An 11,179-nucleotide genomic window follows, 5' to 3' on the forward strand; every position below is an offset into this window, starting at 1 on the left:
TGGTAACCCCAATTTAGTCCAGTCTCCTACTTCACAGATGGCTTCAATCAGATCCTCCTCTTGGCCTTCTTGCTACCCAGATCAGCACTTGGAAGTTAAGAAGAGTGTATCCCAGGTGCTCTTGTGAATTCTTGAGGGTCATCTCCCTTGGGATGCAGAGGTACCCTTGTACCTCCAATTCTGTGAGTTAGTACATTTTGTTTGAGCCAGTTTGCAACTGACATAGCATGACTCTGACGTCAACCTTCAGTGAAAGTGCCCCCCAGTGTCCCCTCCAGTTCACCTCCCAGAGGCCAGACGCTGTGTGTGTTTGACATGCGTTATCTCAAATCCTCTCAACCCTAGAGGGCGGTACTGTTATCCCCATTTCACAGCAAGGAAAATGGAGGCACAGAGCTGTAAAGTCAGGGCTGGAATGCGGGTGTACAGCACATCGTCCCCGCCTCTCCAGGTTGTCTCAGCAATCCCCGTGCCTGACAACTCCTCTGCCTCAATTGCTGCTGTGGCCGACGGACCCCAGAGTCCATGCAGTTACACAGCTGAAGCTGATCAACAGCTTGTCCACAGCCTTTGGCTCCTCCCAGACCTGGATGAAACACCACATCCTAGGGTAAGAGATTTGGCTTCCTAAAAGGCTGTCAGAGAGGCTGGAGATCACAACCCAGAAGTGCAGGGGAAGTTAATTCTCTGAGTTCAACTTTGAGCACTGGGAGTCAGGAACTAGGAGGATAAATGCTCTCCTCCTCCCTTACATGGACTGTTCAAGGTGCATTCTTCATACTGCTTGTCTGGAGACAGCCCTGGGGGCCCAGCAGATGGGCTGTCTGTGGTTAGTTGCAAAGTAGTAGCAGTGCAGCTGTCACCCCCTTGCGTTGCTTCCCCACCTCCCTTCCCTTTGCCCTCACTCTTGCTGCCCTGGGATGCTGTGCTGGTCTGAATGTGTGGTGGACCCCAGAAAAGCCATGCCCTTTGATCCTCTGTCAGTATTGCTGGGTGGGAGTATTTTGATTGTTTCCATGAAGATGTGACCCACCCAATTGTGGGTGGTAACTTTGATTAGATGATTTCCATGTAGGTGTGTCTCCATTCACTGAAGGTGGAGTTGCTTGCTGGACTCCTTTAAAAGGAAACATTTTGGAGAGAGTCCCTTTTGGTAGAGCCACGTGAAAGCCAGCAGACGCCGCCATGTTTGCCATGTGCCCTTCCAGCTGAGAGAGAAACGTTGAACGTCGTTGGCCTTCTTGAACCAAGGTATCTTTCCCCGGATGCCTTAAATTGGACATGTCTATAGACTTGTTTTAATTGGGACATTTTCTCAGCCTTAGAACTGTAAACTAGCAACTTATTAAATTCCTTTCTGTTTCTGGTATATTGCATTCTGGCAGCTAGCAAACTAGAACAGATACCAACTTCAAAATAAAGCACCCCACATGAAGGCTCTGTGTCTAGGGGACTCGGGCAGCCTGCCTTCAGGGTCTGCACTGCACTGCTTCAGGAAATGTCAAACGAGAATGGATGCATGAAGATGGGCGTAAATGGGGAATGGCTGTCAGTGATTTATGTGTCGTTGCCTTGAGGAGTGGGTAGACAAGGGCTTCCCCCAAGGGGGCCCACGCTCTCTGACCCACCACTTGGTAGGTATGGGACTCTGGCAAGTGACTTAGCTCCTCTGAGCTGTTTTCCCCATCTATAAAGTGGAGCCAAGAATGGTCTCACCTCATAGGGCTGTTGGAGGAGTAACCGACACTCATTTGTGTGTCTGGTGCATGGTGGCTCTGGGGCGCTATTGAGGCCGCCTGCCGGGTATCTCCGCCCCAATAGCAGCCCCACTCTCTTTGGGAACCACTATCTCCTTCTCTGGGGCTCTCAGCCACAGTGTTGACTTGCTCTTTGCTAGGATAACTGGCGTGGAGCTGCCAGAGATCACTTTTACCATTTGTTGGTTAGGAATGAAGTCAGTATGGAAGAAAGCAGAGCTGAGAGATGGCATAGGGCCGGGAGTCCTAGTGGTGTCTTTGGAAAACCTGGATCCAGTCATGCCAGAAGCCAGTTAAGCTCTGAGGTTTCTAAGGAGTTAATACATGAGCCACAAATTTTCCTAAATATTTGCTTACACGCGTTTCAATTACGTAAAACTGAAATGGTCCTAATATAGTAGGTTCTCTATCAGCGGTTACTGCTGTGATTGCAGTTAACATAAACACATTACTAGGAGAAGTCAGCCATGGGGGTGGGGGCCAGGTCCCACCAGGGGCCACTGCCAGGCTTCATCACAGCCCAGAGGGCAGCGCCCTAAGGATAGTGTGTGGGGGGGGGAGGGAGGAGGGGGTTGGTTTGCTAAAGTTTCCAGAATGCAATATATCAGAAATGGACTGGCTTCTACGATGGGGATTTATTAAGTTAAAAATTACAGTTCTAATGCCATGAAAATGTCCCAATTAAGGCATCAACAGGATGATACCTGGGTTCTGAAGACAGCCTTGTTGGCATCCAGGGTTCCTCTGTCAGGTAGCAAGGTCCGTGGCCAGTGTCTGCTGGTCCTTCACTCCCGGGGTTCGCTGCCTTCAGCTCCTGGTTCCAGTGACCTCTCTGAGCTTCTCTGCGACCTTGCTTGCTTCTCTTGGGCTTTTCTCTTTAAGCTCTCTCCAAGCGCTCTGTGTGTTTCTCTCTGAGCTTTCTGGGCTTTTTCTGTCCTTTATCAACTTATAAAGGGCTCCAGTAAAAATGCTAAGACCCATGTTGAATGGGGTGGGTCACATCTCAAATTGAAATAACTTAACAAGATCCCAGCTACATTAAGTGTGCACCCACAGGAAGGGGTTAAAAGAACATGGCCTTTCTGGGGCACAGAACAACTTCAAACCAGCGCAGGGGAGAGTCATCTGTTTGTCTGATAGGTGCCTGGTGTCTGGCACATGGCAGGTGATTGATAAATATCTATGGAATGAATGAATGCTCATTGTCTCAGCCAACATGCCTTTCCTTCCAGCCCCCATGCCTGGGTACACATTTTGCCTTTGCTTATCCTTGGCTGGCCAACAACTTTTCTGGAGCATCTGCCAGGGGCCTGTCTTTGCAAACTTACCTTGTGTTCATAGTGCCCTTTCTAGGGCATCATTCATTCCTTTACCCATTCATCTATTCAATTTTAAAGTGTTTATTAACAGTGTTCACTATACTGGTACCAGGGGAAAGATGCAAAAGTTAATAAGGCTTTACCCGCCTTCACGGAGCTTCTGTTCTGGTGGGGATGTATGTTGACAATTTTGGTACAGTTAGGTTATTTTAGACATTCGGGTAATTTTCTGTTACCCTTCTAGGGACCGGAGAATGAAACAACTCTAAGAAGTTGGTCTTAAACTACCCAGGAACTAACGCAATTTGATACCTTCAGAGATGAGATGGAAACGCAGGTGAGTGGCTGCGGGGCTCTGGGAGGGAAGGAAAGTGCCTGCTCTGGGCTGAGCTCTGCACTCAGCTTCCTAGATCCCATCCGATGGCCAGGTTGGAATCATCGTCCAACAGCAAGAAGCAGGCGCAGAGAGGTGAAGTCATTTCCCTGAGCAGAACTGGGGTCTGAACCGAAGTCTGTCTGGGGCCCAGCGCCTGCTCCCTGGACTCGAGCAGGGAGCCTTGGGGTCGGGGTGGCTCGGAATCACGACGAAGCCCCAGCTGGCAGCAGATTGGCCATTTGTTGGGCCCCACAGAACTTCGTGTGAATATGATTTATGGCTCTTTCCATTCTCCCTTGGGTAGCAGCGATTCAATTCCTTTTCTCCATCTTCTCTCCCGACTTCATGCTGCAGTCATCTCCTTCCATATCTGGAACCAGGGCCTGGCCCCTGATAGAATCGGTGTCATGGGCATTTGCTGATTTTGTCCCCAGCATCCATCCCTTCTTCCCTTCTTTCAATAACAGCACCCCACCTGCTTCCTTGGGGACCGGCTCCTCCTCTACTCAGTGTGGTCCCCGGGCATTTCAACCTTCCTGCAGCCAGCTAGTCACATGACCTGGTGATGCCAGCCGTAGTCCCGCACTCTCTGGATTGGTCCAAGGGGTGGACATGAGATCCAATCAGAGTCCTGTTCTGGAATATTCTGAATTTCACCCTTAGATCAAGAGCTTTAAGTATCTGACCCGAGGCTACGTGGTCGGACCTGCGAGAATACAGTCCTGAACTAGTCAGCTAGAAATAGCAACCCCAGCTTTTCAGTGTTTGGCTTATATGGGGCAATAGATTCCCACCCTCTTTTTATTTTTTAATTATTATCAAAGAAGTAGATGAATATGGCAACAAATCAAATAGTATTAAAAAGCTTATATAGGAAACCAACAAGCTTCTGCCCTATTCTTCCCTTATCACCCCAGCTTCATTCTTGAAGCAAACTATTTTACATATTTAAAAAAATTTTTTTTCTCGTGCTCACCTCCATAACTCTAGGTAATATGTTTATATACTTATTTCTTGACTTAGACAGTGTCTAAGGTGCATGAGAATTTAACTCACTTATACTCCTACCTCCTTCTTCTCAACTTAAAAATTTATGGCATATGTAGTATAGCTCGGCTGACTATACCTAAATGTCTCTTTCTTTTGTTCGTCAACTTTACACAATATTTCTTGACTCTTCCCACTGTTTTTCAGATAAGAACAAATACGAATTTCCTTACCATCTTCTCTGCCTGGTCACACTTCACCTTTGTCGGATATATATTTATTTTTATATTGTCTGGGCTATTGACACATTTTCTTCTGTACTGTAATCGAGCCTTTACGTTTTTGTTCATCGGTTGACTCAAAAGATTAAAAGCCAAGAAACTGCATTTGTGTGACTTTGATTGTTAAATCTGCTTCGCTGTAAACTCCGCTTTCACATGAGTTAGTTTGATCTGAGTTTGTGCTGGTGACAGTCAGTGTACCCAGACTCAGCACTCAAAGTTTAGTTGACCTGGAATGAGACACATGGGCCACATGACTCCAAATGCAAACTGGGATGGAGATCGCCCAGGCCGGCTTTGGGGACATGCAACCAGGCAGCTACACAGGGCCCTGTGCTTGGTTTCAGACTCTACTCTCGCTGTCTTGAAATTCTTAATAATTTTTGAACAAGGGACCCCACAAATTATGTAGCTGTTCCTGAGCTCACTGCATTGCTGGGAGAGGCCTGAGGTTCCTGAGAAACATTCTCTCCTCTGCGGGCAGCCCTGGCACTGGGAAGGTCCTGGACCATTAAAAGACCTTTGAAGTGAGAGGCCCTGGGGAGTGGAGAGCTCTGTAAATGAACCCATATTATGGGCTTCTCCAGGTTCCTTCATTCTAAGGGGCAGCTGACACTGGTGAACCTCAGCTGCATCAGGAAGGGGGGATTATCCCGCATTACAGGGGCATTGGGGCTGAGACATCTGCCCAAAGCCCCACTGCTTGTGACTGGAAGTTTCTAGATTCAAGTCCAGGCCTGTCATCCCCAGACTCCAGCCCTCGCTGCTCCCCATCCTGCCTCAGACCTCTGCCGCATGAGACGCAGCAGATCTAGATGTGAGTCCTACCCTGGCTCCCAACTTGCTGTGTGAGCTTGAGTGAGGAACTTGCCCTCTCTGGGCTGCTTACTCCAGTGTCAACTGATATCCTTGAAAAGTTCTTTGCAAATGCAATCACTATGTAACCAAATGATAGTGGAGAGAAAGTCTCTCTTATAGATGAACTCCAACTAGCCAATATAGAAGGAATGCCAGAACAATCCTATTTTACAGTCCCTAATGAATTAACGGATATAGTCTTGAAATATTAGTGACTGCTAATATCACAAGAAAGAAGGAAAGAGACAGAGGGAAGAAAGGGAGAAGGAGGGAGGGAGAGAGAAAGAAAAGAACTGGACATTATGTACCTCCTGATAAAAGAATTCAATACCAACTAATGATGTCTTTCCAAAAAAAAATTAAAAATCAAACTTGAATCTGATCAAGTCTCTACTTCTCACTAAGATTTACAGGGAAAGCAGAGAACAAAAGAACATGTTAAACTACACCACAGGGCAGCAATCCGCAAAATGAAAATCCGAACAGAATGAAATGCCACTGGACACATAAGCATTTTTTTCCAGTAAATAACTAGCAAGTGGAAAAAAAAGGGGTGGGAGAACTCTAAACTAATAGAAACTCAAAAAAAAAAAAAAAAACCATACTGTCCAATTGCAATGTGTAGATCCTATTTGGATCCGAATTAAAAAAAGAAACTGTAATAAAAATTATTAGACAGGGTGGTGCGATGGTGGCTCAGTGGCAGAATTCTCGCCTGTCATGCCAGAGACCTGGGTTCGATTCCCAGCGCCTGCCCATGCAAAAAAAAAGCAGCAAAAAAATAAAAAAATGATTAAACAGTTGGAAATTTAAACACTGACTCTTTGATAACATTAGAATTATTCATTTTTTGGTGTGATAATGGTGTTTGCGGTTATGTTCTGTCACTTTTTTTTTTAAAGGAAGTATCCTTTTAAAGAAGCACACTGGAATATTTATGGATAAATGATGCCATTTGCTTCAAAATAATACAGGAGGAGGGATGCCGATGGGGGCGGGTGGCTGGATGAGGCGGGAGGGGCCGTGGGTTGGTGACTGTCACGGCAGAGTAATGGGGAAACAGTTTTGTTGTGCTATTCTATTTTTTTGTATATAATTTTCAGTTTTAAAAAAGTGCATTCAGCCATGGTAGGGGTCTGTGGTGGCCCCACTGAGACAGCCAGGCCTTCTTGCACCAGGACCCCACTGAAGGGACACTGGGCCTTTCTGCTCTGCGCCCCCGACCCCCGGCTCCTCCCCCTTCCCATGGCCAGGCTGGGCCCTGGAGTCTTGTGGTCACTAGCGCCCAGGCTCAGATCAGAACGGTGGCTTTATTTGCGTTTGGATGAGCTCATGGAGCTGGGCACTGTAATTGTAGAACTGCAGCCCCAGCCCACAACCTCCCAGGGGATGCTCGCTCCACATTCCAGGCACATCCTCGGCCACGTCAGGCATTTGGCTGCCAGTGCAGGCAGAAGAAGGTGCAGCAGCTGGTGGGAGCTAGGGGGGCATTTCCAGACACATTTCCCACAAGACCACTGGTGCTGGTTGTGCGGCCGGCCCAGGGCCTGAGGAGCTGGGGTCAGGGGCCACTCTCAGGCCCATCGACCAGGGGTGCTTCCACAGGGGAGTGTGCATTCTGCCTCAGTCTGACCACCGTGGGACCCAACTTACTGTATGTCCTTGACAAGACTCTTCCCCTCCCTGGGCCTTGGGTTGCCCATTAAATGTCAGCAGCAGTCTCTGTCACTGTGGCAACCAAGAAATGCCCCACACATATTCCATAAATGTTTGCAAACTTCTGTGGGTCTCGGAGGGCCTTGCCAAGCCCTTGGTTCTATGCATTCGTGTTTCTTAAGAATTCAGGATGAATTGGGGGAGAGGAAAGCAGAGGATGTATTAATGTGGCTCATGGACTTGAGGGAGATGATATTTGGATGCATCTTGAAGTGCAAATAGGAGTTTGCAAGGTGAGCAATGGATGGGACCAGGTGAGGGGAGCTGGACATTTCTCGGTGGGAGGATCAGCTTGTGCATGGAAGGGAGGGATGGAGGAGCCTGGAGTGTTGGGAGAAGTGTGGAAATTCCCTGTGGTCCCAAGGATGGGCCCATGATGAAAACACACGCAATGGAGGCAGGCCTTCGGTGGGGTGGACAACAGGGAGCCAGCAAGGATTTTCAAGCAGGGCAAAAACCTGTTTCCCCCCACCCTGAGCAGGAGTAGGCTGTCCACCCGTCCGTCTGGACTAAGAAATCACCAACTCCTGTGTGTGATCAGAATATCTCACCCCTCCAGGAAGAGTGGTAGGACCTGAAAAGGCTGCACCTCCCTAGCTGGAATTTCTTATCCTGGGGGTACCTAGGTGGGCAAGAACTGGAGGTGACACTGAGGAAGTGGCCTGCTCAAGCTTCCCAAGTCATTTAAGAGGCCTTCATGTGTGAGTGTATGTGAGCAAAAGTGAGTGTGAGTGTGAATGTGCGTGCAAGTGTGTGAGAGCATGACTTGTGTAAGTGCATGTGAATGTGTGAACGGGTGTGTGCATGAGTGGGGTGTGAACGGGTATGCGTGTGAGTGTGCATCCATGTGTACATAGGCTATTCATTTATTTGTTCACTTAATGGGTATGTGCACAGCACTACGTGGGTGTGCAGTAGTGAACAAACACAGACATGGCTCTTGCCTTCGTGGAGCATATAGCTGAGTGGATCTAGAGGAGGACAAAGAAATGAACAAGAAACCAAAAGCAAACACATTCCATAAATAAAATGGTGGCCCAGGCTCAAAAGGAGACAACTGGGGATGGAGACTAATGAGAGGCCTGGGGTGGGGTCGGGGGGCGACCGCTGTAGGGGATGGCCAGGCACAGGTCCCAAGGAGGCCACACTCAAACTGAGAATTTACAGTTGGCCGTTTGTTGGGCTCAGGGCCCCAAAACTTCTCCCCATTCCTGTTTGGTCCTTGATTTTTTTTTGCAGGGACACATGCACACACGCACGCACACATGCATGCACATACACAGGCCCCTCTGCACACTCACTCATGAGCCCCTCTGCACACTCAGCTCCTCGCCCTGGCTGGCCTCCCGGGGAGGAAACGCCAGCTGCATTTCTTTAAGCTCCATTCTGCTCCCCCAGGGACTCTCTGGATGCCCCGTGGCTCCCTCGGAGACCTTGGCAGCGGCACAGGCCTGTCCGGCTGGGCGGGCCCACAGCGGGGCCGGTGACTCAGGGCTCAGGAGGGCGGAGGCAGGATGCCGGCACCGTGAACGGGGCCACGCGGAATCTCGCGCCTCTATTTATAGGCAGCACAACTGCCGGCCGGCCTGGCGGGAGGAAGTGGCCACCCTGCCAGTGAGTCAGGGGAACGGGGCAGGAGCAGCGAGTCAGGATGGAGGATGGAGCGAGGCCTCTCCGCTGCCCGCCCTGCCCGCTGGGGCATTTCCAGTTCGGGAGTGAGCCTGACCAGCTCTTGTGGAATGGTCAAGGCTGGGACAGGCCAGGACAAGGGCCCACGTGGCCACGTGACCCATCAGCTGAGCCACAGGAGGTGGCAGGAGCAGGGCGGCTTGGCCTGTCATGAGCCTAGAAGGGTAAGCAGGATGGGGACCTGTCTGGCCCGGTGAGGGTCCGGGTTAGATCACGGCAGGGTCCAGCACCCTGAAGTCTGGCCCAGAAAACTCACTCTGCTCTTCCAGTACTGGGATCCCAACTTGCTTTTTTGGGGGCAAAGACTCTTGCTCACATCTACCCCCTTCCCCCATGGCCAGGATGTGCTTGTTCTCAGGAAGCTGGGATTTCATTGAGTCCCCACTCTGGGCTGAGCCCTATCATAAAGATTCCCTCATTAAGTCCCACAAAAGCTTTGTGATAGGGTGATAAAAGCCCATTTAACAGAAGGCAAAACCAAGGTTCAGAGTGGGTAAGGGGCTTGCCTTAGAAGATTGCCTCCAATGCCTGTGTGATTTCTGATTCACCAATGTTGAGAGAGCAAGCAGTAGGGAAGGGGAGGCAGCTGAAGGGGTGAGGCAGCTCCTCAGAGGACCTTCCAAAGATAAGCCCAAGTCCGCCTGGCCTGGTGGGAGAGCAGGCTTTGTGGTCATTGCCACTTCCTGGGCCACCTCAGGCAAATTACCTGCTTTCTCTGAGCCTCAGATTTCTCACATGTAAAATGTGGGCCCAACAGTTTCCTTTCATTGGGGTGTTGAGAGGAGTTCATGAGATCACATTAATCTTGATTAATTTAGCCCCATCTCTTTGTAGGAGCATGGTCCAGGTGGCTGAGCTGACCTTTTCCCTCTGCTGAGCTTGCATCTCTGGTTGAAATGAAGGATTCTGGTGTGTCCTGTTTGTGACAATCTCCTGGGCTGGCCAAGGTGCCTGCTGAGGTCAGGGAGGGAGTCTTGTTCTCCCTGCAGTCCCAGCACCTAGCGTAGTGTCCAGCACTGAGCAGGCCCCCAGCACAGCTTGCTGGCCCAGGGGCCCCACCCCCTTCCCACTCCCTGTGGGTTCTCAGAAGCGCCCCCATCCTTAGCCCCTCCTTAGCCTCTGCTGCAGCAGCCCGTCTGGGATCACTGCTCGGGTCTGCACACCAGTAGATCAAAACCAGGGGAAATGCTGCTCCAGAGAGGGGTATGTGTGAGCCCTAAGGGGCAGGCCCTCGCCCCCGTGTCCTTCTGCAGGGAACCAGTTTCCTAAACAGGAGACCCTTCCAGCCGAGCCCACTGGGACCAGTTCAGAGGCAGCCGGCCAAGGGCCACAGTGGATACTGTGAATCTGCCCTCACTGTTGGGAGAAGGCAGGAAGAAGCCTCACTCTTTCCTTTGTCCTTTCCTTGGACACCACCCCAGCCTTTTGTTCCTCTCTGGGAGGGGTGTCGTGATTGGGCACGGGGGCTCTCTCTCTGCCACCCGCTGAGCGACCACACACACCAGCTGACCAAGGGGCAGCTTCGCCCCCTTCTCTGCTCTGTTCTCGCTGGCCCATCATCAGTGACACGGCACCGGGGTGAAGGGGGCAGCAACTCTTATGGCTCTGCTGAAGGGTTCAGGCAGTCGCCCCAAATCCAGGCAGAAGGGAGTCCACGAGGGAGTGGGCTCCCCTGGGGAGGTGAGGCTGAGCTGGGAAGCCGAATCGGAGAAAGTCAGTGTGGAGGGAAACGGGGTGTCACGGGTGAAGAGCTTGGTGGGGAGTAAACCTCCGAGAACACAGAAGGTACCTCGCTGGTCGAAGGGTTGGAGCGTGGCTTCCCGGGGCAGGGTGGGGGACTGGGGGGAGGAGAAGTGGGGGACACGGGCACATCGCCTGAGCCCGGGTAAGACTGAGCTTTCCTCTGAGGACGGAACCGGGGCCACGAACTACGGCTCCACAGTCGTAGTCATTAGGGAAATGCAAATCAAAACAGCATAGGCGGTCCACTCGTACCCACCGGGGGGTCTACAATTAAAAAAGGAAAATAACAAATGTTGGGGAGGATGTGGAGAAATTGGAACTCTCGTGCATCACTGGTGGGAATGTAAAATAGTGCAGCAACTTCGAAAGACAGTTTGGCTGTTTCTTAATAAGCTAAACATAGAGTTACAGTACGGTCCAGCAATTCCACTCTGAGGTATGTGCCCAAGGTCA

The 11,179-nt window shown here is 50.5% G+C and overlaps 1 long non-coding RNA gene across 1 annotated transcript; it reads left to right on the top strand.

The window, feature by feature from the left end:
* Positions 1-8,895: 8,895 nt before the first annotated feature.
* LOC143686014 (uncharacterized) lies at positions 8,896-9,898 on the top strand. Its single transcript, XR_013176856.1, has 2 exons — positions 8,896-9,147; positions 9,818-9,898. It is a non-coding gene; the product is annotated as an uncharacterized LOC143686014 (long non-coding RNA).
* Positions 9,899-11,179: the final 1,281 nt, after the last annotated feature.

Source organism: Tamandua tetradactyla, chromosome 6, assembly GCF_023851605.1.
Source record: "Tamandua tetradactyla isolate mTamTet1 chromosome 6, mTamTet1.pri, whole genome shotgun sequence".
Classification (NCBI taxonomy): domain Eukaryota; kingdom Metazoa; phylum Chordata; class Mammalia; order Pilosa; family Myrmecophagidae; genus Tamandua; species Tamandua tetradactyla.